Here is a 25,971-nt window from a genome sequence, read left to right as displayed (position 1 = left end):
TACATGTTCTATATACAGTAATTTCTGTACGCTGAATCCGAAAATAATATCCATTTTTCTCCATCACGTACAGATTTTTCACAAAACGTCATAACGCAATACATAAAAGGTCCTAAACAAGTTTTTTTTTTTAGACTAAAAGACGTAAATTTCACACACACAAAAATCAGAATGAATGACGATGCATATTCGTTTGACATCAATGTTCTTCCCTTTCCTTCAGTTTGTTTGTATTTTTGTTAACAAACAAAATAATAAAAAATGTTCATTGTGGTAAACGAAATAATAATTGGATCTAAGAAAGAGTATTTTTTTCTTCCCGATTTGGTAAAAATCCTGAAGATGATAACAAAAAAATAATATTGTTTTCTAAATCTGCGTAGCTGAGTTATGAAAAATCCGTTATTAAAAGGAAAACAACTATTATGAAGTTTATATTCGCAGGCCTGTGTCATCAGATGGTTGTTTTTTAAGGCTCATAACGTACGTAACTTAATATGTAGAAGTATACACGGACTGTTCTCTGCGTTAATATATTTTTATTTGTTAGTTTTCAGCCCTATTACCGGAGCCTTCATCAGATAAGTTTAGAGAAATATCAAATATCAAGACCACTATGCCACGCTTTGCACTTCTCATTTTGTAATTTTACGAGATTATCAAAATAGGTCATGTTTAAAAACCAAAATCATTTTACCAGCTCCAGCTTGTATTCTATAGTTTATTAAATCTATAAGATTATCGACAAACATAAAATGCTTTTACTGACGACTCTTGATACCACGGTATGTTACAAAGACGTGAACTAGGACGATAGACATCCTATCAGAGGAACACAAAGCTGAAACACGTCTGTGAAAACTCTCAGTAGTATGTTAAAAACACGTGAAACTAATAGAAAAAACTACCACAAACGTACAAAGTTGAATACACATCTGTGAAAACTCTCAGTAGTATGTTAAAAACACGTAAAACTAATAGAAAAAACTACCACAAACCTACAAAGCTGAAAACATTTCCATTGACAAAACCTAGAGTCTACAGCTGAAACTGAGGAGCATGTTTCACGGCATTGAACTTCTGGTCTTGGTGTTTCAGATTCCTGTCCCGAAAAGCTAAAACCTAGACAACGTCCGACCCAAGTAGCTTAGTGCAATAAGTGAACTTATGAAGGAGTGGTAATAATTATATATATAAAACAAACAATTTCACTGAGAAACTTTTCATGACACACAAAATACGAGCCTTGAAGAAACAAAAATAAATTATCATTGTAATACTGTGGTTGAATGCTTTTTAACTGCCCGACTGACGCCTGCCTGTATTGTTGGTTTATATAATATTTCTGCCTAAATTGTTTTATAGTTATTAAAATTACCTAACTATTTAGGGCCAGCTACTTTACTATCGTTAACTTAAAATTTGATCAATGCCGGCCAAACGAGTACAGTAAAATCACATAATGACTGGAGAATTAAAAAAAAGTGAACATTACAAGAAAGTAAGTATTTTCTGTAATATTTCAATGGATGGCAATAACTATGAAATACTTAATATATTTTGCAAACTAAATTAATATTATACTTATGGATTCTTTGTCATGTTGCAAACTTACCTTTTTTGGCTTATCAAAGTTTACATAATAAATGAATTGATATTGTATTAAAAACCAATAACAACGCCGATCCACGTATTTATCTAAAACAGGTTAGAAAATTTCTACGCAGGTTGTTTACTTTTCACACTGTTGTCAGTAGGTTAACACACCCCACCGCCACACATGAGAACACGTTAAGTGTTTATGCTGGAAATAAAATGTAACGAAATAAGACAGAGCAACACCCGGTGGGTCAATATACATGTCATCGGTTATTCGACTTGCTTGATGTCACTACTGACGTTAACACATCGGAAGCTCAGGTGAAACACGCCGACTGCAACACAGCCGTCATCGTGAGCTCATGTCGACACGAGCGCCACATAGCAACTACTACCACGTTTCCTGCTTCTAGTCCGAATAATTACGTCATATTTAAATACAAAATATTTTTGTTTTCTATGAGCTCAAAGGTTTTTGGTCCGTTGTTCTACATCAGTTTCCAGTAAGTATCCTTGCGATACTTTATGGAAAACAAACATAAAATGAAATTACATCAAATTCGTTTTGGGTTCTGCACATTTTCCATACTTCAGCAAAATTAGAATGATGTACATTTTCCCATGTACTTGGTATTTTTTTTTTCCTGAATATTCACTGGAGTGAATGCAATTTGAAAAATAAAAAATAAAAGGTACCATTAGAAATTATGTTTCCATCAAAGTGATTCAATTCGTGCTAAACATTTCTACCATCTCCTCGTGAAAACACATTTATCCATCCATACATCCAACGTAAAAAGTTTGCTTTTTAGTTAATTAATAACCTACTATTATTATCTATCTTCTTCCAGTTTATACAATGGGGATCGAAGTACTCAAGAAAACTAACCCATTTAACTTCAAAAGATTTTTTTTTATTTTACCAAATTTTCCGTATTAGAGTTACATTAAGGGGTTCATCTTCTGCTGTTGCTATAGAAACGAAATTTTGTTTCCCTTTTAACTGCATCTAAAGAAGTGTAAACCTTAATAACGATACAATTTCAAAAACTTCACGATATATCACATATAGTTTCAACCGACAGTTACCTAAAATTTTCGATAACATTTTTTGATTTTTCCGTGAAACTTCACAAAAAATAAACTGTTAATCTGAGACTTTCTATTTAAAAGGGCAATATCGTCCGTTTAAATGTACAGAACACGCTGATTCACGTCTTCCCAAAGCCCAAATTTAAATCATAATTGTCTTATAATTAACAAGTACAACCAAATGTCCACTGTTGACGAAGGAGGAAAACATGATGTTGTGTGTCATGTGGGGGGCGTACCAGTTTGTTTTGTTTTCGGATATTCACGCAAAGCTATTACAGAGTTGGGCAATAAAAAGGATAACGATACTTAAGATGAACAACATTATTCATTTATAACAGTAAGGAACGCAGATGAGCGTTTCGGAATTCTACAGATGTTGTACGTCTTGAATATCGTTATCCATTTTACTATCAAACTTCGTTATCCTTCGAACACATCGATTGCTAATGTAATAAAGAGCCATTTGCACTATCCATCTCTAATTCTGAACTGGTAGACTAGAAAGGAGGCAACTAGTAAACACCGCCCACCGCCTTCCCTCTAGTGTACCAGTTCAAAATTGGGAGAGTTTAAAGTTGTCACTTATGTTTACATGAATTGTGCGTGTACACAGTGAAAAGTGCGTGTACACAATAGAATTTTTAAATGTGTAGAAATAAACTAGTTCTAGGTAATAGGGAAAACGTGTTCTTTCAATAATTAGTTAGGTACACAAAATATCCATTTATATAACATTGTTATTTAAGAGAAAAGCAATTCTTTCAAAGCGATTTCAATTATCGCCAACGTAAGTATATTTAAACAGAATATAATTCATGGTGCTATTAAACCAATCTCATAAAATGTCTAATGTGTCAAAGAGCACGCAACAGTGTATTTATGTTAGCTGTTCCATAAAATGCGTTTATTTCGAATTTTCGCGTAAATCCACATGAGGACTATCAGCGCTATCTGACCTTAATAGTGGGTTACTCTAGTCAGACTTGATAGTGGGATTTCACCGTCACCCTTATAACGCACCCACGGCCACGTTTACGTTTATCCGTGGAAGGTAGTTGGGTTATAAAACACCAGGGGCGCTCAGAAAAAAAATTTCTGTTCAGCCCGCTCTTGGCTTACAAGCTATAATTGGAAATTTTCGTGAAAAAATAAAAACTCAATGACTTTCGCCTCATTCCGACAACAACAAAGGAAATCGGAAAAACCCAAACAGCCGCTCTATATTCTTGTGGTGAAGATTCGTTATGGGGATCTTGAGACTTCTTCAGGGTAACAGTGCTAGGCTAATTTATGTTGCAGTTACCAATTAGTCAAGGAATCAATGCTATATGAGACAACCATGTCGTTTTTATTGTTTTGTATCCAAGATAACAGTGTTTTAATCTACCTAACCCATCCCCTTCAGTCAGACACAATGACGCATCTCCCACATTAGCGTATATGTACATAGATCACCATATTTTTCCTTTCACAAGTATTTGGTAAACTACACTGGTGTCGAGTCTATTTTAACTGTAACTTTAACCCTCAAATTACTGAACTTCTTCGCATACTATTCACGGTGGGTTTGGGTTACGTATTTTTGTAATATTGAGTCGTCTTATTTTTGCCTGTTTCAAAACTCAGCGTAAAAATCTGGCCAAAACACAAGGTGAAGTCACTCTTTTTATATGTAAGATAGGTAATAAACAGTAGAGTTAATAGCAATAACCTGTAACCAAGACTGTCATTGACTCCATTAACTTCGTGATCAAATAGTTTAGAAAAATGAGTTTTAAAGGGACATGACACTAGACTTACATGATGAGGTCTATACCACCTTAATACATTTCACACTCATTTAGATTAGAGAAGTTCAGGGACAAACGGAAAACATCAAAATCCTTACGTACTTGCTGTGATGGTAACAATGAAGACATACGGTCATCTTATTGGAGCGATATACAAAATGCATCATGAATGTATTAATTAATATAAATATTTTAAAAAGTCTAAGTGTACACATCGTACAGTCTTTGCACAACGCGCCCATCCCAGGGGGATCAATATCAACGTTGTAATTAGTAGTTCTTGTCAATTTTACAGAGGCAGAGGCGCCGAATACAAAGTTTGCACATGATACAATTTTGTCTAGGGCCGGCTTTGATAACGATTCTCTACTTATGACTTTTAAGATTCTTACAATTAACCAAGAACAAAGTACATTAAATATTCTTTCACTACTTTTTACATTACAAGAAAGTTTAACTTAAAAGCATATTAAACGTTATACACCAACATATGTGGAATACTGTAATAACTGAAGTTTATGTTGCCTTACACGAAATTACTATATAGGTTTGTACTACATGGCTCACGCCATCTCCGAGGGAAGTGTCACGAATTTGAGCATATTCCATTAAAATGCTTCGTGAAAGAGAACTTTGTCAAAACCTATTTTTGAAAGCCTTAAAGTCAGGGTGTATGTGTAAACCTATCTAAATATTAACTCTTTAATTGCTAGCACAACCATCACGTTACCATAGCGTTACTGTGTGAAGCCAATGTATACTACCAGTGGTGAAACGATGATCATACCCACAATGGTATTATTACGCTACTAGCCCCCGGTCGTTTTCATGACCTTCGCTTGAATTTTCTTTATCATTTTCACGAACGCCATTTAAGCTACGTTTTCTTGCAGGTATTATATATTAGATCCACAAATCCTGTTCTATTTTTTAAAAAAAATTATGCGGTCAGACACACAAACTCGGGTAGAAGTAACTTTATTATAAATACCATTACTTTATGTATAGTTTTATCAAATAAAGTTGCATACGTGTAATTCTATTAAGTAGTGTACAGAGTATGAAACAGTTATGAGCGTTCAGTGTATGACATGGTTTTACCAGTTGAAACAGAGAAACTCAGAAAAACGAAGAAAAAAACTCGTAGTAAAAAAAAAGTAGCTAAAAGGTGTTTATAGCAGTTTATGAAGTGAACAGAAGCGAAATTATTGCAAAATAAGGTAAATATAAAGTTGTAGTGAAGGCAAACTTAGCTGAATATACAGAAATGTCTGAATGTATGTTCACAAAGTGATAAGCATACGGTTTTGAAGGAACTGCGCATGCGTATTTTAAACCTAAATAAGTCGAGAAAGCCCATAGAAATTGTATTTAGTATAATGTTCATTTTTTAGGAAATTACACGCAGATTAAGCGTTGTTTGTATGAAATGCCTTGCACATAAAAAACAACAACTAAAGTTGAAATCGAAGCGGTCGTCACGTGATGACAATCAATATTTGATTAAACAAAAAACAGGTAAGGTAATTCTGAATTGAAAAGCCAATATGCAATCCGGACTCCTCCGTCAAAGGCCTTTCTATTCTAACGATATGAGATTTTTAGAGTTTGATCGAGAAATTTGCGAGAAAAGTTCCGGACAGACAAAGCAAGCGTATTACTTATACAGATACCAGTTGTCCTTGAAAACGTGCAATTTATATGCATGGAGTAAATAATACAATAATTATATAGGAATGTAGTAAAAATGTATAATTGTTTATCTGAAACATAAAAGTGCAGCACCACCTACTGACAGATTTATAAATTATTTCAAATATAAATTATCCTTGTAAAATGTGATATTTCGCTTATATAAAGAAACTAAAGTGTATTATACAACGTATATATCATAAAAAGCTATAGTGTTTAAATAATAAAATAATATAAAACACATTACAATATCGTTCTTCAAATGACAGTATTAATCAAGGTCTAACTTTGTGCACAAGATAAAATACCGAATCCGACTGAGGTTCTCCTAGATTCTAAGCTTTTCACTAGATTGAACCATGAACGTTTTGTCACCTGCATAGAACGGATGATGACTGATTGACTACATAAATCCTGAAGTTTGTAAAACGTAACCTTTAAGCTCTGAAAAAAAAATTGCACACAACAATGTCACGAAATATGATTAACGATATAAAAAAAAAATTAGATTACACGTGGTGGAATAAACGTCATTATATTGCTTGCCTGATTATTATATTAAAAGAGAAAACACCTAAAAAAATATGCATAAATACACACGAAGAAGCCCGCGAAACAATCCGTTATAAAGAAGTACCAGTACCGAAGCTTTTAAAAAAATCGGTATCGCAAATGAGTTTCTTTCAAATTATTATAATTCCACATCATGTTTAAATTCGTCATCACGTGATGTTGCCCGCCAATCTCGGTTAGTGTTCTCACAGCTGAACTTGACGCTGTTCACGCCACCAAGATGAACGCGCACGTTAGGCCTTAGAGATTAAAATCCTATTAAAATGAAAGCTCCACAGATGTGCATTACTAACCTTATTCCCGATGGACAAATAGTCAATAAAGGAGATTCACATGAAAGTTACTACAGAAACAGTACACCCCTATTTCATCCCACGTAGACTTGCAATGACACAACTGAACGAACGTATCAACGACACATTTAAGAGATGAAAAACTACACCGATCACAAGATCAAGACTTTCACACCAAACTGAAACATGATTGAATAACTCAGTAAAATATGTAGGTTTCATCCACCAACTGAAAATTGTAATTCCATAATTTATATTATATTGTATTACAAGTATTACGTCAAACAATATCGTGTGTTTAAGAGCACAAGTATTTTCACAGAAAGATATTGATATGACGACCTACTGTCAACAACAGTGTCAGAAAATCGCAGTGTCATTTCGTTTTTCTTTTATGTCTTTTTTGTTTAAAATTAGTGTTTTGTAATATATATATATATATATATATATACCATCGTTTTCTGAGTTTCAATGGTGGTAAACGTAGGAGGGTTTTTAATTATGTTCTGTAAATCTGGCTTTTCTTTCCGGGTTCTCCGATAGAGAATTCTAGTTATTTATTACAAGTTGTTTAAAAAAACGTTGCTATTGTATGATTATACATATTTCTTTGTAGTAAACGATTTTATCTAAGTTTAAGGCCGAGTTTTTGGAGTTAATTTGAAGCCAACGAGGATTTCATGTTTAATGGCAAGTTTTATCCAAGTGTGAATTACTTTTGAATTGATTTCAGGAATAAAAGGATAAATTGCAGTAATGTGGTGTTTTTTGGGTTATTAGTGTCAACTTTGTTCATGAGTTCATTTAGTTTTTTGTTGTGGTGGTGGTTGTGTAAGGATTTTTCAACAATAAATGGTGGAAATGTATTGGTATGAATGAAGGGCATGCTTTATAAGGTTGATTTCTTATCTATGTAGCCAGTTGAACAGTCTTGAAGGTGTGTTTATAAGGCTTTTTGAGTGTTTTGATCTTTGGTTTCATAAGTGGAATTTGGGTTTTGAAATGTGTACCAGATCTAATAATGTTGCGGTTAAGAAATGGTGACTGCTTGTTACTTTCGTGTTCTATGGTCAATTTAATGTTGGGGTGAAGGAAGTTTTAAGTGTTTAAAGAAAGTTTGTTTGTGTTCGGTAGAAATGAAACCAGTAAAAGTTCCATCAACATATCTGTACCAGTATAGGGGAAAATAAAGCGCGGATTGTAAGGTTTTTGTGTCGATCCGGATCATAAACATGTTGGCTAGAACAGATGTTTAAACCATTTATCTTAGGAAGGTTGCTGCTGTTGAAAAAAGTTGGTTTTAATTGTTGTAAGTTCTTAGAAGGCGACAAAGATTGTGCAGGGAATGTGATTTAACAGAATGAAGTCATTAATGCAGAGGTGGAGTGCAATATTACTAGCTTCATTGGTGGGAACTTCGATTAAAACCGACATGACATCAAAATTAGCCATGAAAGCTTTAGGGTTTAGTTGGTCTAGTGCATATCTGAAAGTAGAGACATCTTTATATATATATATATATATAAAGAAACCTGAAGATGTTAAGCATGCTGTGACAGTCCAAGGTATGTATCTGTCAAGACAGCAATTGAACGAGTATGGGCAGTCCTATTTGTGTGGTTTAGGAATATGTGGCTTAGTTATGGAGTGCGTGAGTCAGTTAGACATACATAAAATTAAAATAAAGGTCGTGAATTATTAGATTGTCTTTTTTTATTATTTGTAACAAAGTTCTGTTCAGTTTTTTTTTCCATGTTAGTACGGCTGGTTGGGATGGCTCTGAAATTCTTTTTTTATTGGAAAGGATGTGATTACAGTATTTCTGCCTTTATTAACTCTTAGAATTTTGATTAGTTAGTGTTTTTCTAGTTAGTGTATAGATACATTTGGTCTCGTTGCTCATGAGATTACTTTTCAGTTTACGGGTTTTGGTTAACTATGGTACAAAGATAACTTTTTTAAACTGTTGCGCAATCTACGGTTATGTGACATCTTTTTATCGAATTTTTTTAGAAAACGTTTTAAAATGCAGTTTTAGAGAACTTCGGGAACCACATTTTTTTATAGTTACTTATCCAAAATTCTAGTGATTCAAGTTCTGGATTTCTTTTTTCAGCTGGAGGTTGTTATAGTAGAGATGACATTTTGTTCTTTTATGTAGTGGATCACTAGTCTTCAGGCTAACTCTTTTAAGCAATTTTTTAACTATAGGCAAGGAACTGTTTTGTGGTTGACGGCAAAGTTGAAACCTTTGTTCAGAAGTTGTAGTTTTCTAGTAACAAGGTAAGATGGCGCTTCATTGTTGTGTCGTCCTTCAAGTTGTTGTAGTTTCCTTAGTTGATTTGATCCAGTTCTTTGTTGTGTAAAGACTCCTTATCTTGATTCAATACCAACTTATTTTAGTGGATGGTGCTATGATCATCTGGTGAAGGGCTAGTTAGTGGTTCAATTTCTATTTTTAGTTTAAGTTTTCTAAATAGTCTAGTTCTTGACATTTAAAATCCGGGATTGCTTTCGGCAGTTTTCTTTGCACGTTTTGTATGCAAAACGGTTTAAGTTTTGAATAACTTGACTTAAACAAATTTTGAGCTAGTTGTTCAGAGAGGAGGAAGGAAATAACATCTCCTTTTGATGATTTTTATACTTAAGTTACGACCTCGAGGTACCAAGATAACTTTTTAAGCTGTTACGCAATCTACGGTTATGTGACACCTTTGTTCCATACAGTATGTATATATTCCTGTGTCTATGTAAACTACTTGTATCTAACGATGATAAAACATCGAAGAAACGTTGTAGGTTTATTATCATGTTAAACTTGTAAAAAGAAAAAAGGTGAAGATGTAGAGTACTCTTAAACCTCATTTCTTCAGCTTCTTCCATCGAACAAATATATAGGTAATGATGTACTGTGAAGCAAGAACTTGTTAGTTAATACTGTGCCTCAAGGCATACTTCCTCAACTCCATAAACGATGGAATATTCTGAGCAGCGTCTGTGCGTAAAATAGATTTATGCATCAGAATTGTTATATTCCTGCTTTAAGCGTCTTATTACCTGGTTAGCCTGAAACTGAAACTACGGAGAATTTAACTAAAAAATAATAATCGATCTTATTAAACTATTCTACTCTGAAATGTGAAAAATTATATCTTAAGGGAAGATTGGTCATGGGAAGAATGTGAATATCGAATTACGGTCAATAAAAACACAGGCTGGCTACCACTTTTTAGGAAGCGACTCTGTCATGTAACTAACACGCAGTAAGAAGCTCAATAAAAACAAATCTCAAAACGTTTCAGACTCTTATTACACTTTCAAAAGATCATGAAAAAAATTCTATGATAATTCCAAATTCTCCTATTTGTAATCCCGCGTTATGAATTTATCCAACTAAAATAATACAGAAGTTTTAAAAGTATAAACTTAACTTTATGTCTGTAATATCACAAGAATACATATAAACGATTGTGTGATTTCCACATGTAAAACGTATAAACGATTGTGTGATTTCCACATGTAAAACGTATAAACGATTGTGTGATTTCCACATGTAAAACGTATAAATGATTGTGTGTTTTCCACATGTAAAACGTATAAACGATTGTGATTTCCACATGTAAAACGTATAAACGATTGTGATTTCCACATGTAAAACGAAATATTAATGCATTATTTTCAAGGAAACCGTCTTCTTGGTCCGTTGAAAAAGCTACAGAAAACAACAACATCAATACAAAAAACACTAAATAATTTTAAATTATTACAGAAACTCTATCTGGAAAAGAAGCCTAAACAAATTTTATCCAGGATTATCTTGAGAGGAGAGAGGTACAGTTGTTAGTCAATCGCATGACCGCACGACTTTTGATCATAGTTACATACATTAAAAACAAAAATCAGTGAAAACAACGTCTATTTATTTTTGTCAGGCTTCACATCAGAGCAACAAAAAATAAAAATAAATAATCAATAGATTTTCTCAATACCTGAACGTTACGTAGAGAGTGAATCAATAAATTTTAACAATACTGAAGAAAATGAACAACGTAAGAGCTTATGATGCTTGTTCTTCAGCGCTGCTTAAATTCTCAATTAGTATTGTTGGTTTTACGGTCACGCATTGTGCAGGTGGTGCTTTTACATGACGTAATACACTGCAGCTCTGATGTGAAGCCTGACGAAGGGCGTTTGCCTGAAATGTCGCAAGAAATAACATTTATCACGTTAAATTTTGATATTACTATTTTTATACCATATGAAAGAAATGCAGTATTCGCTGTGATGTCCCCAAAAAACCATCATCAGACTTGTTTTAATATAAATGGTTATAATACATATATATATCCCATATCTGACATTTTATATCATCTTGAAATAACACTTCAGCGCCCTCTTACGAAATTCAGATGTTTCAAAAGAACCAGATCAAACTGGCTGCACAAGACTATTATGAACGCGCTTCAAAGTACAAAATAAATCGCATGATCATCCAATTTGTGAAATATTCTTGTCAGTAATGTGTGTATATATATACATGCTCCAGTTACGGATACAGAGGCTAATTAGTAAACGGAAAATGAAACCTTAATTAAACAATGGATACAATGGGGTAACCATCAGCATTATTTTCCTTACAATGAAATTTCTTGTTTTGTTTCAGTACAAACACAATGTACTATCTGCGCTCAGTCAACCACGGGGAATCAAACCCTGGATTTTATTATAGCAGAAGGCTATTAGAAGGGGGCAGATATATCCAATACTCCAGATTTTGCTGTTTTGTCAGAAACAACGATATCTAAGGTGTTGTCACCATGGCCCATAATAGTGTAACTTCAATGCAAATACCAACAATGGACACAAACCAAATAAAAACAGCAGTCCACAACAAGCTAAACATGCTCAGAATTCAATGTTAAATACCTACAATCAGTTCAGAGATAAACTGTAGAGTGCAAGCTTAATTAGATACGATGGTAGAACGACATATACATACTATTCATAGATGTATAGTTTTTCTTCATTACCCATTCAAGCCGTCTCCAGTCATTATTATACTATTCATAGTTTTTTACCGAAATGCACAATTGTGACACAGAGACCACGAACTGTGGCCTCATATTCAGTAGAGTAAGACGACCTATTGGAAGACTATAAAGAAATGAATTTCAACGAATCGCAATGATATTTAACAGCTTCTACCTGCAAGTTTTCAGTAGTTTAGGTATATAATAGGAATTTTTTAACGATGTTTTTGTTTCTGGGTATGCTAGTGAACTACCAATGAAGTGAAGACATACTATAGTTTGTGCAAGTGCGGCGCATAGCACCGAAATATTTCCCTGGATATATATATATATATATTTCTTCTCTTGTTGACAAACAAACAATTATTTCACACTCGTACGCCTAGCTAGTTTCTTATCTATATTATCAATTGATTTTGCGGCAGAACGTTACGTCACACAACAGAACTTCCAATAACGGCCCAACAGCCCTTACGGTCAACTGCACGTATCGTATAGGATAATCCTGAGAAGGGGTTACAATCACAGGGGTCCACATATGCTAATTGTGCTCCATAAATCCTAGGTTTCTTCTCACAGTGGCGATATTTAACTGGACAAATTTATTACATGTTATCACGTTCCGGCTTTAAAACAATTCGTATAAAATGACTTAGTATTTTATTATTTGTTAGATTGTGCATTTTCCAAAATTTTATTGTGAGGCAGTCTAAACATTAGACTACAGTCTATTCCTTCAAGTGCAAATAGTCAGTCCTACAACGTAATTCCTCGAATGGAGAGTTTTTTTTTTTATGTTTTATATTTCACGAAAACCCAAGACCATTTCTTGATTAACATTCAATGCAAGTTAACAAAAAAATGACTGTACTCAATTTTAATACTTTACTTTCGAGAAAATGAACGACCTTTCTTATTGAATTATGGTGGCACAGACGCACGTACAAAACGTATCTGATTCAAGCGTTCATAAGATAAGATAACGATTTTAATAACAAAGCTATTCGTGTAAGTGTTTACAGTTTTACCAGTATCCTATTTTCGCATTATATTTTAATAATTTAAGTTAGATAACCATTGCAGCTAGTTTAATCACTTTCGATTAAGATTTAAATTCCATTATTTGCGTCATTGAAATCACGAACTCCCGGGATTCAGGTAAAAGCTTCGGGATTACAACCACTAAGGCTGAGCATAACATATACAAACAGCATGAGCAATGTTAATGATGATTTTCATTTTTGTTTTACGCCTTAAGAATAAACTGAAGCCCCAATCATAATAACCATATAAATAGGTAAGTTCTTTCCTATGTAGAAACTGGAAATTTCGGTTATAATGCTTACTAGTTCCACAACTATTGTTTTGTGCACGTTATTAAACATTTGTTTTAAATCCTTTCAATATTTTAAGCAGAAGCAAGCATGCAAGTAGCATGATTTTGAGTTACATGATGTCACGTAGTCGTATTAAATAAGTAAAAAATTTTAATAAAAGCCAAATGAAAAGTATTGAGACGAAGGAAAGCGTTTTACGCCACTTTCCACGAACTAATGGACGGACACGAGGGTTGATCGTACAAAATCCATTTCTAAACCACACCCTCTCAATTCTAAGAAACCTTTTTCTACTATATATCAATATTGAAAAACGAAAAAAGTTTGAAATTTAATATAACCAAATACAACAGAATAAATAGGTAATAACAACTGACTTAGTAAAATACCTTAAGATAAATAACACGATAAATACTGGTATGCTATACCTCGACGGTCAACTGCTACTGTTAAGTACACCAAGTTTTCTCGCTATCTGCAGTATTGGCTTGTTACCGCCCTCGTTCACACGCGAGAAAGAGAGAGCGAGCACGTTATACAATTCGTCCAAACAGATGCCTCCTGAATAACGAGGGAAAGGAAAACAACAAAGAACAACAAAAGATAACGGGCGTTGTCACGAAACGTTGTCTGGGTTACCGCAGAGGTGTCTTAAAAGTGTTACTTCCTTGAGCGATTCCGTGAAATCTCTTAATACTTTTAACTGGAGGATTGGAGAGAGAGAGACTAACAATAGCTGCCAAAAATGAAACTGCCATAGGAACTGGGCTCAAATATCTCAGTACAAGAAACTGAATCGCAAGAAAGATTGCCAAATAACATGAATACATGGCTGAATATATATATATATATATATATATATATATATATATATATAAACAAACACACATATGAAATATATCAGTAAATATATCTTAAATCTGGAGACAAACGAAATAAAGCCGCAGAAGCCACTTATAAAAACATAGTTTACAATAATATCATATAATCCAAAATAAAAAGTTCGCAAAGCAACAGCACAGACATGAAAGAATCAGTCGTTGATGAGTTGAACTGAACACATGAAATCTTGTGAATAAAAAAAGAATCATACGTTGATTAATTAAACTAAACACACAAAATCATTTGAAGAAAAAAAAAGATATAAATGTTGATGAATTAAACTATAAACATGAGAGCACTTGAAGAAAAAAAAAGGCATACTTTTAAGGAAACTAGGCAAAGAAGGACAACATAATTTGAAATAATAGCAAAGAAACAGGACTAAATATTTCCAGAACTGTGGTCCAGCCAGACGAGATATCAAGCATGAAATGATGAACAGAAACAAAACATGGGTTCCTGTAAAATAATATTTTAAACACTAACACAATGCCTGGAATCTATCCGTTAAACAAGGGTACAAACTCTGTACAGAAATGCTGCGGACTTACATTGTTCACCACCAAAAATCGGGTGTAGGGACACACACACAGTATTTAACTTTCCAACAAATTGCTAATCATCTGTGTTGGGGTAACGGGCATTTAACAGAAGTTCACTAACCATGTTAAACCTGTTGGGGTATACAGTACCTAATACTTAGTACCTTAATCGTCGCCAATATATTAAAAGGTGTGATTTACTACAAGCTGTGACTTACTACTTATTCAACACTAAGATATTACTCTCTAATGATAACATCATCCTACAAAGTATAAATTCGAGTATAGAAGATGTTTCTTGGTGGATTACGTATGATAAAAGCATAAGGGATCCAATTCCGATGGCTGCCACTTCAATACCCTTGAGGGTTTTGAGATATAACGTCATCAACATGGCGGACCATTCAGGACGCTACAATTTAAACACTGTAGTAGCACATTTCCTTTCAAACTACATGCAAGCTGTACGACTATACAGTATTTAACACTTTTAACACATTACTCGCCAAAAACGAATACGAGTTTTACATGATACTAGCAGGCAAAAACCATTCAAAAGTACGCATGTGTAGTATTCACCGTTTTAATACATTATTCGAGACACAAATTGCAAGCTTGTACTGTATTTAGTACTTCAACAAACTACTCATCACATATTAATCGCGAGCATAGAATGGTGAAAGGTTCTGTTTGTTGTTGAGAGCAAAGCTGCACAATGAGCAATTTGTGCTGTGCGACAACAGCTTGTACTTATTAACAGTGTAGGAAAATAAGGAAAATAACTTAGTCTGTTAACGAGTTTGTCATTCAAACTACACTTGCCATATTATCGAAAACAAGCGAAAATACAATAACAAACACTAAGGGCAAAATAAACTGAATAAATAAAACCTAAGTATAATAACCAATAAAATTCCAGGTTATAATTCGAAAAATCAAAAATATAACTTCCATCTACACAAATCACTTGTTAAGTTTGAGTTTGTTTTGAATTTCGCGCAAAGCTACACGAGGGCTATCTGCACTAGCCGTCCCTAATTTAGCAGTGAAAAACTAGAGGAAAGGCAGCTAGTCATGACCACCCACCGCCAACTTTTGGGCTACTCTTTTTTCAATGAATAGTGGGATTGACCGTCACATTATAACGATCAACGGCTGAATGGGCGAGCATGTTTGGTGGGACGGGGATTCGAATCCGCGACCCTCAGATTCCGAGTCAAGCGCCCTAACCATCTGGCCATGCCGGGCCGTTAGGTTCGAGAGAAAGAGAATATAAAAAAAAAAGGAAAGGCAAACCAACTGAAGAAAGTCCAATTTTTATAACAATGTTAATGAGACATGTTACAAAAAGTCCATTTCCCAAATTAAATGTAATCTGTGGCATAATACTGATTAAGCAGAAAATGATGTGTTTCAAAGAATACTTAAATTACTTCAAACGTTATACAGCTTATGGACTATTAGTGTAAAGAAATTTTAAACAAGTTATTTTTTACATCAACGGAGGGAGGTTTTCAGAATTAAGTTAGATATATCGTGGTGCAAATTTACATCTTGTGTCAATTTCACGTGATTTTAAAATTAGTAACTAATGGCCAGCTGATAGTTAAACATTATTTCATTTTGAGAAAAGATTCTGTGACTTGTATCATGTGAAAATAATAAATGTTAGCAACAAAAGTTTTTCAGTTAAAATAATGTTTTTAACAATTTTCAATACAGAAGTTGAGCATCTCTTTTCTTTGTGCCAATAACAATCACACCAGGAGATTTTATTAAATAAAATATTTACAAAGACTAAACAAATATTTTGTAAGATTCTGAACCAATATGCGTATTAACACATTTAAAATACTATATTTAATTCAATAGATTTCCAATATTTATACTCTATACTACGTGCAATTCATTAAATATTTTTGGATTACATTAAATTAATTATATATTATGTACTTACAAGATACATAATGATTTAGAAATCCTGTGTATATTAGCCTGTAATAAATTCACTAATATTCTACATTTTTAAAACTTCGATTCATTGAGTATTCTTTGTTCAGATTGTATTTCATTAATGAGATATCCCGAATTCAGGTATTTAACCCATTAGATATCCTGTATTTATAAGATTCTAGCTAATCTGTATTCTGAGACCCATAACGTGAAGTTTAATGAGAACATTCTAATTTTTAACTTACAATCCAATTACCTGGGCAAAAGAGTAGCAATTCCTATCTTTCTTCTAAACGCCAAGTATTCCAGTTGATAAATATTAAACTTACCTATATAAAAAAAAAGGAAATATCCATTAATATGCACTCAGCTTCCTCATGAAAAAAAAGGTTATTAAAATGTAAATTTACACTAATGATACCTATTAATTGTAAATCGCATATCAGGCAAAATACAAGAAATAATAAAAATTTAAAATATATTTCGAAAACACTGCAGAATTCTTATTTAATTAGAAATAAAGTTCTTCATCATAAGATTTGTTCTTTAAAATGTTTTTGTAACAACGCTTTGCGTGACGAAGATATTATAAGATTTGGGAAAGCTTGAAGCAGTAAGCAAACCTAGCCTTGTTCTTTTATTCTACTAAGATTTTTTTTACTCTAAAAAAGTTCATGTATGCACCTCGTTACATTTTTCTTTCTTTGAGACAATTATCGAGTTAAGAAATGCTTCATAACGTTTTTAGTTCTTAGAGCCACGTCCTAAGTTGTAATATGAATAGCAAATGTAAAAATAAGATGATTTAATATTGGAAAACTGAGCAGTTGAGAACAAATCGCTCATTTAGTTAATCAAGTCTTTTGCATCGTTTTAATCTTTTGGTTTTTCTAAAAACATTTGATTAGATTATAAGTATGCATAACATAAATTGTAATAATAGTGGAAGTTCCGGATCACATCTAAAACACTCGGAACAACAAACTCGACGTTCAGTTGCAACAAAAAAAAACTAAACAGTTTTTACCTTTCAAAGGATTGTGTTTAATTAAGATGTTGATGTTCCAATTTTCACAAATGTTATTTGATTAATATTCCTCGTTTAAATGTAAAACGTGATGTCAATATTAAAGTTTCATAAAAAAATTTATATAAAAGTTTCTATATTACAAATGGGTAAAATCTATGCAAACGGGAAATAAACTATTCTATATCTAAGAGTAAAAACGGTTTTCAAAGCATAATAACGATAATTTCCAATACCTGTAAAAATATCATTGGCTAGACATATAGTAGTTACAATATTAAAAAATGTAAAAGTAGTAAAAAAAAAGAAAAACTTTACAAAATTTGGTAATATCATGCTCCCAAATGTAAAAAATAAAAATGAGAATAAAAATAGCTTGAACGAGCGATGGTAGCTAAATTAAATAAAAATCTATTCGAAGCAACGATAAAATTCATATCCTTATAACCAAATCAGATAACACCAGTTTAAAACTTCATTAACTGAAACTTTTCCCGTCGAACCTGATAAAGCTCTTGAAAACTACAGTTCACTTTAAAAATTTGTAGTTTGGAAAGAGATAGTAAGATATCTTTAAAAGTATAAATACTATATAAAGTCATTTGTAGGGTACGCTCTTAGTTTATGTCTGCCCAATTACTGGTAACGCTCGATATAGGAAGATTATCATTTGCTTCAATGCCACGACGAACTAATTACACAAGGACTTCCTTCAAGTTAAATTAATTACTATCGTCTCTGTTTGATGGGTAATTAGCTATTCTCCTGCATCATTTAGTTTTCTTGTTATTGCTACTGATAGTGTGTGTATGTGTATGCCGTAACATTTAACGTTTGGGGTTAAAATGTGAACGGTAAATATACCCCCTTCAGTGATAAATAGGTAAAAAATACTACACTAGAATGATATTCTCCTACCTACGTTAATTGACAATTACCTTTAATCAAGAATAGCTTTCACTTTGAACAGAATGAACTGTAAAATGACAGTGAGGATTTTATTATAAGAGGAATGACATTATAAAGACATACGCAGCAAACAAAAACTAACAACAGGTTATAAGTATGTGTCATCATCTACAGTGAAATTCTCCTAGAGGATTCCAAGGTGAGCGTGAAGGCCGATTCTCCGAGAAAGTCTGACAGGTTTATCCTTCCGTTGGTGAATTCAACACAGAGATTCCTGAGGTGCTGCTTCTGTTGAATGTAAAGTTGTTTTGTGCACTTCGCCGGCCCGAAGTAATTCTTCAGGGTTCTGGTTGTCACACAGCTCTGTTCTGCCCGAAGTAACTTAATTGTTCTCTACATCGAAGGGTAAGTAAATCCAATAATCTCTGTGAATCTTGAATTCCATCCCTTCCAGAAATTGTTTGTGTGTGTATCCCTTGCCAATGTTGCTTCATGAGAGGAATCCTACGGACTTGCAATCTCTTTTGTCTTTAATTACCAATCCGTCTATGACGATAAGTTCCTGTGACGTATATGGAAACAAAGTATGATAGTTACTTGTAAATCCTGGCTTCCATCACGGGATTTTCGTCGAGGAAAAGCGTACACCGGTAGAATAGCAACTTCCTGGGGAGGGCGGGAATCACTTCACCCAGTTCCTTGATCTTGGCAACCACCGAAGGTGATCGTAGATGCTAAAAGTAACAGCGCTAAAGTCGCCGTTCGGTCAGTTGTCGTAGAACAAAAATCGAGTTGGTCTTCTTCACCTCCGTTCTGTGCCCTCGGTTCATCTCCTCTACGACTTGCAGTCTATGCGGGAAACTCTGCACTTCTTTGATTTCGTATCGTTATTCTTTTGCTTACAATATCTTGTGGTATGAGGGTCTCGTGAGACCACCAAGTTGCTGCATTGCATCAGAAAATAATAATAGCTGAATTGTGGTTGGTATCACGAGCTCAAGTTTTCGTGCCAGACGGGATTTGGTGCTTTGGTTTGCGATTATGGTTATTCCAATGGAATGGGTCTTGTACATCTAGGGTTGTCCTCGGTCTTCCTTCACATGCAGAAGTCCGCTTGGCAAACTTTCAAATTAGAAAGTCAAAAGTTCTGTTTTTGACGATGTACACAGTACTTTCAAGACAAAGATTCCTTCCGCCTTTCTTTGACGTGGTAACTCCCACCTCCAGAGATTTTAATATTGACTTGGTTCTAATATATATATAATGTCTTGAGTAAAACTACCAGTCATTAATACACCCAATATGATTACGGTAAGTAAATATAGCATTTAATACTCCTAAATATAAGACATTTCATATCAACATGGAAATGATTTGTAAAGACTATTCACCTCAATTATTTAAATCCAAATAACATATAGCTAAATTACGTCAAAATAAACTGACACCAACCGATAATCTTAGTAAACTAACCAATGAAACCTGACCCCCCCCCCAAAAAAAAGGAAAATGTGTCACTTACAATTACAGACACATCTTTTGCATTTTTAAAATCTTATGGTTTTAATACGGTTATTGGATACCCACAATTAGAGGGGAGAGGGGTCACAGGGTGGCATTTTTACCCAATTTATATAAGGGAACATTTTTACCGGTGGCAATTTTATCCACAATCAACATCAAGATGCCAATAATAACTTCACAGAATATTTTTGTGAATATTAAGAAAACGTGGTCTAGGTTTTAAGTTATTTTATACTCGACCATAATTTATCACATCTTAATATGTGACCTCAGTTTTAGAGATATTAGTCACGTCATCTTACCACCGGAAATAGTATGATGACTAAAGGTCAAGTACGAAAATTATGTTACAAAGTGTACTTTCATCTTCATAGCAAGCCATCCAAGAAGATGGAGATTCAACTAACACAAATTTGGAGACAGAGCATTTATTGTCGGTTTAGAAAAGGTATAAAAGCTATATTTAGTGATTATATATATATATATATATCATGGATTCAGGATGAGGTCCACATACTGTAAAGACAGATTATATTATATTACAGAATAAAATACAGGTGTGCTGTATTAGAGAACTACAAACTGTACTGATGCCTAAAATTGATTGAGTCATACAGACAACATTCAAAACAACACTCTGGCGAACAAGACCCTCTAACAATAAGCTAATAAATACTTTTCAGTCATTCCTTCCTGCACTTGACAACTTACAAGGAAAGAAAGCAGGGAATGATAACCTCACAACAATGTATGACAGACTCAACAGACGTTTATTATGTTGACATTAATTACACACACACAACTAAATACAGGCACACCCACACATATTCAGAGACAGATATCTATCAACTAAGATACTTATAAAATATCACGTAATTTAAGGGGAAGAACCCAAACTTTAACGAACATTTTCATTCTGGTTTTAGTTGGTTGACACGTAAAAGAGAGAGAAAAAAAGTTTAAACAAGACACTGCAAGATTAGGAGTTCTTGGATAACTTTTGCTTTTTTTTTGTTGTTGTTGCAATGGACGATATTACATACTAATTGCTAAATCGATTTTCGAATGGTTTCTGCTTTGGTTCTTATAGTGGTCAATGTTCTAGGTTACATATTAAATCCTTCTTCAACCTGTTCCTGCCTTGGTTCTTGTAGTGGTCAACGTTCTAGGTTACATATTAAATCCTTCTTCAACCTGTTCCTGCCTTGGTTCTTATAGTGGTCAACGTTCTAGATTACATATTAAATCCTTCTTCAACCTGTTCCTGCCTTGGTTCTTATAGTGGCCAACGTTTTTGGTTATATATTAAATCCTTCAACCTGTTCCTGCCTTGGTTCTTGTAGTGGTCAACGTTCTAGGTTACATATTAAATCCTTCTTCAACCTGTTCCTGCCTTGGTTCTTGTAGTGGTCAACGTTCTAGGTTACATATTAAATCCTTCTTCAACCTGTTCCTGCCTTGGTTCTTGTAGTGGTCAACGTTTTTGGTTATATATTGAATCCCTTCTTCAACCTGTTCCTGCCTTGGTTCTTATAGCGGCCAACGTTTTTGGTTATATATTGAATCCCTTCTTCAACCTGTTCCTGCCTTGGTTCTTATAGTGGCCAACGTTTTAGATTATATACTGAATCCTTTCTTTAACCTGTTCTGGCCGATACCTATAACCTTAAACACTGAGACATATTATTACTTTATACATATAATCAGAGAGGCTATGGATTTAAGTCTATCAACTACCACAGACAACTCTAGCATCTTAGATCAAAGTCACAACATGTTTTCCTTGCACTATTATCATCAACATCCCATACTTTATTTTCGTCATCTGCAAATAAGAAATGGTAGAGAGTAAACAATATAGTTTCCCGGTAGTGTTTCGCTGCTATAATATCGATGACTGCGTGGGAAGGCACCGGAAAACATTTTCTCAACAGAGATGTTTATGTTGTGAGGCTAGAAGATGTGAGCCTATCAGGGCTGTAAACGTATAAAGATGGTGAGCTATGTATGCCACACTGTAAATACATGACGTTCGACACTGAGTCCTTATTAAAAATGTTTCTGCTTTGGTTTTCAGGCTTTATACAGAATCCTACAGAAAGTCTCTATATCGAACCAGAAGCATCACGCACTGTAGAAACTAAGACAAGAGCAGTCCGTAAAGGCTTGCAACCCAAAGATATCATAAAATTTAGTGCTACACTAGCGTCATCGCGTGACATTTATTTAAACTAGATCTTTAATATTCTGTTTTATCGATTACTTTTCGGGCCATACTTCATTCACTGTGCAATGCAGCGGAAAATGCTTTCACTTTTACTGTAAGAACTTTCTAAGGTTCGCAAGTAATCTAATAGAAAAGGATCCATATTTCGCTTCTCTGCAGTAATGGATGTTTTTTCACAACAATCTATGCATTAGTACATTATATTAAAAGTCAAGTAATTATTGAAACATCATTTCACGAAACATTAGTATTACGATTTGGCTTGGTTGTTGTTAAGCACAAAGTTACACAATGGGCTATCTATCTGTGCTTTGCCCACCAAGAGTATCGAAACCCGATGTTTGGCGTCGTAAGCTTGCGGACTTACCGCTGAGACACCGTGAAGCTAGTGTTACGAACACAAAGTATTTACACAACTGAAAACAACAACAACAACTATTTTTACTTCTTGTTGAATAGGAGAACACGTTTAGAGGCATGAAATAAAACATTCGTGGTCTATAACTAAGGCAGCAATCATATGAAGTGAAATATGAAAGTCAAACTACTGTAGTAATGAGGTACCGTACCACGCAAGCCTCATTCCCAAATCCAACATGTGAATTAAATGTTTTCTTTATTTTGTAATACATTATATATAAAACAACTATAAGGTCACAAAAGAATAAGAACACGCCGTTTTCGAACGTACTGCAAAACAGAACTGTAACATGATCCTCACCTACAAGTCAAACTACAAAATAAACCCCAACAAACATTTTTAAGTTACCAAATAGTGTGTGTAAACCACTTACACGACGATTTCGATCCCTTACAGTTGAAGTCACGAGATGCATCGACTTCGTACCAATTTTAATCTAATATAGGGAAGATTGCCATGTTTAAATTTTTCAAAAAATGCCTTTTTATTTTCACCGTTGCCTTCAATTTGGGTCTACTTTCCGTGCTACCGCAATGATTAATTCTTAAGTGACAACTATTGTTTTCTACCGGATGTTGTCCGAATCCAAAATTGGTTTGAACTCACGGGCAATCTCAAACTCAGAGCCTCTGAGGAATGGGGGGAGGGGGGAATCAGCATGAGTTGTCGAATAAGAAAAAAGGAGGGTATAGGCCAAACCATAAACATATCAAGTAACGAATAAAACATCTCTCCAGCGAACAAAATTCAATGAAAGGGGTGGGGGACTGAGATGGTCATATATATGAGAAACACGGTATATTAACTGGACTAATTCTCTTACACACACACATCTCTACCTCTCTTCTGGTGCATGATGATGAAATGGTTACAACAGCACAAATTTTATTCTTTAGTATTATACTCTCAGTAAACGTGCTCTGGATTCAGTAAAACTCGTTATTCTTAGATCATCATTTTGTTTCATGGAAATTAGATTTCACGAATGAGTAGGTTTAACTAAAAGCTCAACGGAGCTACAGAACGGCGAAACGTATATATTTATAAGACGTGTCTATTCTAATACAGAAGGCTATAGTTAAGTTACCATTAGATTCGCAAATGATTGCGAAAACGACATTAAGATGTTGATATATGAAACTATTAAGGAGTCGGTCTGCAAGAAGGCTTAACTTCACTTTCTCACCACCATCCCTATTACGACCCATGCCATAAAAAGTCAACCGTGGTTTATTCGCTACGACTCTTCATTAGCACGGTTGAGCTAAAGTAAGAACGCTTCGCTCAGTGCGAGAAACCAGCCATCGGATCATTACTGTGGAGAAGAATGTAGTAAGGATGCTTACATCTTTTTGAACGCTAAAATAAAACATTCATTTCCAAATTTGATCTAATGATCATTACTTTCAAACCGTTGCAAAGGTGAGACTGTCAGCGACAGCCCATTTTCGAGCAACGCAACTTCGACAAGTGGAATGAAAACAACATACGTAACTGACATCAGAATGGTCACTTTCACACACGTTGGCTGATCATCTCATCGGGATCCCCTGCATAAACGCGACGAATACTGGAAGCACTTCCATTGAGCTAAAGTTTAGGAAAAATCTTACTGATAGGCATCAGCTTGCCTATATAGCTATAAATACTAATATAATTTCTTATGTTGTTATAAACTGATTTTAAACTCTGATAAATTATGAAACAGCAATAGCAATTTCAACTAAAAACAATCATTTCTGACGCGTCTGATTTTTCTTTTCCGTCGATAATTACGATAGTAAGAACACGCTCTGTCACATCAAGGCAGCACGAGTTTCCAACAATTAATGAGTAACACAAAACAACTCAATTTCATAACTCAAGGCATTTGAACAGCTATTTTGTAACACTTCAACACGAGCACAAAGTTTAGAAAAAATCAAAAAAAGTTTTATTTTACTGGCAGAAGTATTTGAACAAAAAATCGTTAACTACGCACTACTTTCTGGTGTTTTCGTTGAGCAGTTACGTGGCGCGGAGAAATACTCATGCAGGACCGTGGAAAGGCCGGGCATGACGAATCTTTCTACCGTCATTTTTCGACTAACTTGATAACGTAAAAAAATCTACACGTAAATATTTTATGTCAAGCTGGATTAACTTCTCAAGTACTTAAGGCCAGAAGCCAACCGAACATTAAGCTATACGACGGCATCAAAATTTTAATGGCGCTAAAAGCACAAACGAAGTTAGATATCTTGGAAAATAGTTTTGTTTCATCGTATTCGATTCATGAAGAATAACGTTCTATTGAAAGAGGGACAATATAAACGACGACTTATACAGAACTATAACAGGACCAACCAAGTTACAACACAATAACAGGCTTTCGGACGGGTAGTAATTACGTTCACATTTGCACGCAAACATTTTGAAGCTAAAGCGTCATCCTGGGGGTCATATTAAAAGATTAAAACGATTTGCTTCGCGCCTTCGCAATGTAATAGTCTAGCGTTGTATCATACATTTGTTTCTTATAACACAGAATGACACAAACTCCAAATAAGAGAGAAAAAAAAACGCATTCGAATACGATCTAGGACTAAAATGAAGTGCATTAATAATCAACAGTAATGTCTTCTACATGTTAATCAAAAGTGGAGTCACGCGAAACCAACATCAATCATAAAATTGAAACTATTTGCTGAAAAAGCACCACTGTAAGTCCTTACTAACACGGTCAGTTCATAGGGAGCTGTCCACTGAAACTTGCAAACATGCGTTATAATGTCTTAAAGATATGAAAGAGGTGGGAATTCGAATTGAGTAATCACACTGTTCCACACGTGTGGTGACTGCAGTGACCTCTCACGATCGTTCATGTTTTTGTGTTTGGTTTGGTTTATGAATTTCACGCAAAGCTACACGTTATAACACCCCCCCCCCCAGGCTTAAAAGGGCCAACATTTTTTGTAGGGCGGGGATTCGAACCCGCGACCCGCAGACTGCTTTTATGTTTGGAGTTCACCTATTTGTATATACTCTCTATAAAACCGTAAGTAATGATACTATGTTTGATTATATTGTAGGTAAAA

The 25,971-nt window shown here is 34.2% G+C and overlaps 1 protein-coding gene across 8 annotated transcripts in view; it reads right to left on the bottom strand.

Moving 5' to 3' along the window:
* Window positions 1-25,971, bottom strand: part of LOC106466668 (liprin-alpha-2-like) — a 304,000-nt gene that overhangs the window by 125,142 nt on the left and 152,887 nt on the right. Inside the window, exon 1 of one of the 8 annotated variants that reach the window (XM_022395246.1) lies at window positions 1,616-1,899. The exons of the other annotated variants lie outside the window; for them this stretch is intronic. The gene's annotated coding sequence lies outside the window, so the exon portion shown is untranslated. Of the gene's footprint in view, window positions 1-1,615; window positions 1,900-25,971 lie in introns of those variants that run through there. 8 annotated transcript variants of the gene reach the window in all.

Source organism: Limulus polyphemus, unplaced genomic scaffold (genome assembly GCF_000517525.1).
Source record: "Limulus polyphemus unplaced genomic scaffold, Limulus_polyphemus-2.1.2 Scaffold75, whole genome shotgun sequence".
NCBI lineage: Eukaryota > Metazoa > Arthropoda > Merostomata > Xiphosura > Limulidae > Limulus > Limulus polyphemus.
This window is presented reverse-complemented; position numbering and strand designations above follow the sequence as displayed.